Below are 6,559 nucleotides of genomic sequence, written 5' to 3'. Positions count from 1 at the left end.
ACCGGTATACTGTGAGCCGGGATCCCGACATTCGGCATACTGAAGACCACCCGGTTTAATGTGTACCTGCCACATACCTACATACATACAAGTAGGCATATTTGCAGTTATATTATGTGTGATACAGTTGCCAAGTTTTAATTTTTAAGACTCTGTGATAGTGTAGGATCTGCATGAAGGTGGGGTACCTTGGCGATCGGTTTGCAGGCTTCCGTGCATTGGCCAATTCACTAACAAATCCCCCATCATTTATTTATTGATGTTGTTAGGATAAGTGAGCTTGCTATGGTGAGTGCTGAATTTTCTGTTTGTATATAATTAAGTAGGTGGTCATGGGCTACATGCACCCCACCCTATGAGTGGTGAGTGCAGACATTGCACCCCGCTTCTGGGGTGGCGAATGCTGTGGGTTCATATTTGTTTGTATACACATATATGCAGTGGCGTAACTAGAAATTTTTCTCCCCCAAGCCAAAAAATCCTTCGGCGCCCCCCTCCCCCCATACCCCCCATAATTGGCACTAGTAAAGGGACAAATATGCGCGCCAAAAGGGTGTGTGGCTTAGTTGAAATGGGCGTGGCTTCGCGTAAAGGGGCGTGGTATTGCAGGAAAAGACTACCTTATACCCCAGTTTTGCAACCTGCACGCCCAGACGTTAGCCACCACAGGAAAGAAAAATAATCCTGATTCATGCCCCTTACATTATTTGTCATTTTTCCTCCTTATAGTAATGCCCAGTATACATTATGCCACATACTGCAATGGCCCTTAGACATTATTCCACGCACAATAATGCACATGACACAATATGCACACACCATAATGCCCCCGACACATTATGCCACACACCGTAATGCCTGTGACACATTATGACAGGAATCGCAATGCCCGTTATACATTATGCTACACACTGCAATGCCCCTGATACATTATAGCACATACAATGTCTGTGACACATTATGACACACACCACAATGATCCTGAGACATTATACCACATACCACAATGCCCGTGATATAGTATACAACACACCGTAATGCCTGAAACATTATGACACACACCGCAATGTCCGTGATACATTATGCCAAACACTGCAGTGACCCTGAGACATTATACCACATACCACACAATGCCCGTGATATAGTATACCACACACCGTAATGCCCATTACACATTAAGTTCTACAGTAAGGCTTCCAATTACTTTTAAATTACCTGCTCGTTGCCAGGGGTTTCATGCTCTTGGTTCCATGCACGGTGCCAGGGGTTTTCATGCTCAGGGTGTCATGCTCGTTGCCAGGGGTTTCATGCACTGGGTGTCATGCTCGTTGCTAGGGGGTAGTGCTTGTTGCTAGGGCCGTGCTCCCAGTGCCACATATGCTCCCAGTGCCAGATATTCCCCCACAGTGCCAGGTATATGCCCCCAGTGCCAGATATTCCCCCACAGTGCCACATATGCCCCCTCAGTGCCTGCTCCCCCCAGTGCCAAATATTCCCCCACAGTGCCAGGTATATGCCCCCAGTGCCAGATATTCCCCCACAGTGCCAGGTATATGCCCCCAGTGCCAGATCTTCCCCCACAGTGCCAGGCATATGCCCCCAGTGCCAGATCTTCCCCCACAGTGCCAGATATTCCCCCAAGTGCCAGGTATATGCCCCCAGTGCCAGATCTTCCCCTACAGTGCCAGGTATATGCCCCCAGTGCCAGGTATATGCCCCCCCCCCAGTGCCAGATATTCCCCCACAGTGCCTGCTTCCCCCCCAGTGCCAGATATTCCCCCCCAGTGCCAGGTATATGCCCCCCCAGTGCCAGGTATATGCCCCCCCAGTGCCAGATATTCCCCCCCAGTGCCAGGTATATGCCCCCAGTGCCAGATATTCCCCCACAGTGCCAGGTATATGCCCCCAGTGCCAGATATCCCCCCCCCCAGTGCCAGGTATATGCCCCCAGTGCCAGGTATATGCCCCCCCAGTGCCAGATATTCCCCCACAGTGCCTGCTTCCCCCCCAGTGCCAGGTATATGCCCCCAGTGCCAGGTATATGCCCCCCCCAGTGCCAGGTATATGCCCCCAGTGCCAGGTATATGCACCCCCAGTGCCTGCTTCCCCTCCCCCTCCTTTGTGTTGGAGGGACACGGAGCGCATAGCGCGCCTCTCCAATGTCCCACCTGGCTCTCCCCCGGCCGGTCTAATAAAGGAAGTGCCGGTTCGTGAGCCAATCAGAGCTCACGAACGGCACTTCCTTTATTAGACCGGCCGGGGGAGAGCCAGGAGGGACACAGGGGGGGGCGCGTGATGTGCGCTCCGTGTCCCTCCGTACACAGTAGGCAGCAGCGGAGGGAAGGAGGGAGAGGAGACCGCAGATTGACATGCGGACGCTCGTCCGCATGTCAATCTGTTCTGTCAGTGGTGCCCCCGCAGCCCCTCGCCCCCAAGCCACCGCGAGGGCTGCTGGGGCAGTAGTTACGCCACTGCATATATATATATATATATAGAGAGAGAGAGACGTATGTTCTCCATATTATATATTAGCACAGAAAAGTTATATTACCATATGCAGAGTTAATACAACGTGCATGTTAGTAGAATTATCTTTCACACAGCGCTCCATTCTCCATTCCTCAATGGAACAACAGTATCTGCATAAGAATCTAAGAAAAAGGGTGTTGAAATACCATTGCATTAAATTTAATGAACAACAGAAATGAACATTCTTTGAATTGACAACAACTCACATATCATAGATTGCCTGTCTGGAATCCCTTTCATTTTGAATACCCCACTCACTGCTTATAACCTGTATTCACCTGGTCATCTCCCTGATAACTGCACCACTCAAGGCAGTTAGTTCTGGGTGATTTTAGGCACTAGAGGGGGAAGGGGTGGTTGTTAGATCTAGCCACCACCAACTGGGTCTTAAACCTAGCTGCCACGCCAGGCAGGTTAGTGTAGGGGGCAGGGGAGGTTAAAATATTACCTTACCCTCGTCAGCATTTTCATGGTCGGGTAATGTGATTGCCGGCATCTCGTATCACACCCTATATAACAAACAGTATAAATTCTTCATTGGGCAAAATTGTCATATAATGGGGGTCATTCAGTTGCGCTTGGAGTTGCTGCTGCTTACATAGAAGAAGCAGTGATAGCACAAATATGGTAACGCAGCAGAAGGCATCACAACTGCATGCATTACTGATTTGAGCTGCATCTCAGGATGCATTATCGGATCATCTCTGACACTATCAGTTAGCTGCCTGACCCAGGGGTCACAGAAGCCTGCCACCACAGCTGCAACCTAGAGGCCAGGAAATCTCCATCCTCTGACAGAGATCCTGGCCTCTACCTCTGCATCAACAGCGGTGACATGCCTGAGTATGGAGAAAAGGGGGCCATCCCCGCCCCTAAATGGCATAAGACATCAACCACTGATAGGCTGATGCTGCTATGCAGGACCCATTCGCACATGCACTGGACAGGTCTTGCACATGCGTAAAGTACTGGCAATCTGGTAAAAATAATTAGTACTTTGCAACTCCATCCACATCTGAATGACCCCCAATATGCATACATTAATATATATATATATATATAGTTGCAGTAATGAACCGTCACTCGTTGCTGTGTAGGAGTGCGAATGGTGCCTTCAGTAAATGAATAATAGCATGTGGAGAGACTGCGGCACTCAAAATTAATGAAAGTAAAAATGCTGTTTATTGAATAAACTCCGTCATATTCTTGCCATGCTAGGCCTAGCATGGCAAGAATATGACGGAGTTTATTCAATAAACAGCATTTTTACTTTCATTAATTTTGAGTGCCGCAGTCTCTCCACATGCTATATATATATATATATATATATATATATATAGAGAGAGAGAGAGAGAGAGAGAGAGTATATAGTATACTATATAGTATACTCCAGGGTTAAAACTGATGACAATGAAATATCATTGAGACGCTGGCCAAACACTGCATTGTGATGTTTGTTATAAGCCTGTCAATGCTGCACCTGGAGTATGATGCTTATCCCTATGGGTATGTGAGGGCACCTGGACATGATCTCAGTATCTGGAGTTCTGATCATATATATATATATATATATATATATATATATCATGGTCGTAGCCAAAAGTTTGTGGGCCCCATAGCAACATTCTGAAGTGGCCCCCATCCCAATGCTTCTAGAGAGACAGTTCTCAGCAGCAGTTGTTAATTTTATGCCCTATAATAGTGCCCTAGTTCATTTTCTGAACCATAGCAGAGCCTTTCTTAATGTTATGCCCCTTAGTAGTGCCCTAGTTTCTTTTATGAATCGCAGTAGTGCATAAGTTCACCCTACAGTATGTCACATTTCAGAGCCGCACAGTACCCCTTATTCACATTTTGATATACTGTATAGTGCTCCCCATTCATATTGTGCCTCATTACAGTGCCCCGGTTCATATTATATAATATTAAAATGCCCTCCAATTCATTTTATACCACACTACAATGAGCAGGTCCAGGGGCATACCTAGATATTTTTCAGGCCCCAAGGAAAAGGTTTGAAAGGACCCCTACGTACTACCCAATGGCGAAAAATGTATATAACACTTGTAACTTTGAAAGGGAAGGTGGGCCCCTCTCAGCTCCGGGCCCCATAGCAGCTGCACTGTCTGCACCTATGGTAGCTACGCCCTTTATATATATATATATATATATATATATAGAGAGAGAGAGAGAGAGAGAGAGAGAGAGAGAGAGAGATGCATCTGGAAGCCAGTACACTGCTTTGTTCATCCTGAAGAAAGAACCTGAAGTCATTTGATTATTCATTGTGGTTCCACTCCAATTATAAGTATGGATAATGTTGTTATATGAGAAAATATATTCAATGCACACTTTGGCTATAAGGTGGTCAAGGTGGCCATATTTCCATCTGTAAAATCCTCAAAGAAGGCTACGTCCTGAGAGACTGTGTGTGTGTGTGTGTGTGTGTGTGTGTGTGTGTGTGTGTGTGTGTGTGTGTGTGTGTATATATATATATATATATATATAATTATAGGCTATTGGTTAGTGGCAGCACTCACCAGACTTAAGGGCCCTACACATTGGGGGTCATTCCGAGTTGTTCGCTCGTTGCCGATTTTCGCTATACTGCGATTAGTCGCTTACTGCGCATGCGCAAGGTTCGCAAAGCGCATGCGCTTAGTTATTTTACAGAAAAGTTAGGTGTTTTACTCACGGCATAACAAAGCTTTTTCATCGCTGTGGTGATCGTAGTGTGAATGACAGGAAGTGGGTGTTTCTGGGCGGAAACTGGCCGTTTTATGGGAGTGTGCGCAAAAACCCAGGCATTCGAGTTGCAAAACGCGGGAGTGTCTGGAGAAACGGGGGAGTGGCTGGGCGAACGCTGGGTGTGTTTGTGACGTCAAACCAGGAACGAAAAGCACTGAGCTGGTCGCAATGGCTGAGTAAGTTTGGAGCTACTCAGAAACTGCGGGGTAATTGTTACGAGAAAATTAGCGAAGCTTTCGTTCGCAATTCTGCTAAGCTAAGATACACTCCCAGTAGGCGGTGGCTTAGCGTGTTCAATGCTGCTAAAAGCAGCTAGCGAGCGAACAACGCGGAATCACCCCCATTAGGCGGTCCGCCACCGAGCTGCCCGACAGCGGATACGTCCGGGGGGTGGGCAATGATGGGGGGAGTGAAGTTTCTTCACTCCTCCCGTCACCCTTCTCCATGGCAGTGCAGGCCGTGCCTAGTTTGGAACCACTGTTCTTTACTTGATGGAACGTTTACATTACAGTAATGGCACACAGGTATCTTAGTATTATTTTTTGAGTGCCAGCTCGCTTTGTGGACATTATATATATATATATATATATATATCCACAGAAAAGAGATGTGTACAGGTGCGCTGGTGATTAGTTAGTCTCAGTCCACAGGTATAAGCACAACACTGGGCTGTAGCACCGGAGTATATTCGCATCGCAGCAGTTCTCCTCATATAGCTCTGACTCTCAAGAGAAAAGTATCTGGAAATAGCAAAAGAGGGAGAATGCGCTCATAGTGCAAATCAATTTAATTCATAAACCACATCTATGCACAGGATAGGTCAAATGAATAGCAGTGGACTCGTACCCTGATAGCCCCCTCTGTGGGCTGGGTATCACATGAAAAGTAAAACCACAAGGCAAAAGCTGCAGCCCGCGGCACCTGGATGTGGGACCACGCACCGCACCAGCTTCAGCGACCGATCCGTCAGGACACCTGTACCGGGTGAAGTCGGGGATGACAGCTCATGTGGAACAAGAAGCGCCTGGTAAGCCCCACCTCAGCGCGTTTCGTAATCACTTCGTCAGGAGGTTGGCTTACCAGACGTCAGCACGAGCTTTATATAGCAGTCACATATCAATAATGGTACCATTAATTGTTAATTACCATCAGCCGCTCTAATTCTCAGCAGCAACAGCCTCACTTAAAAGTGCTAGACAGCAATCATTAATACAATCTGATTAAAAACATCAGTAAATAGACGGCTAATTTCATAAAAACTACGCTAAAGCTACAAGACTGG

The sequence above is a fragment of the Pseudophryne corroboree genome, chromosome 6 (genome assembly GCF_028390025.1).
Source record: "Pseudophryne corroboree isolate aPseCor3 chromosome 6, aPseCor3.hap2, whole genome shotgun sequence".
Taxonomy (NCBI): domain Eukaryota; kingdom Metazoa; phylum Chordata; class Amphibia; order Anura; family Myobatrachidae; genus Pseudophryne; species Pseudophryne corroboree.
This window is presented reverse-complemented; position numbering follows the sequence as displayed.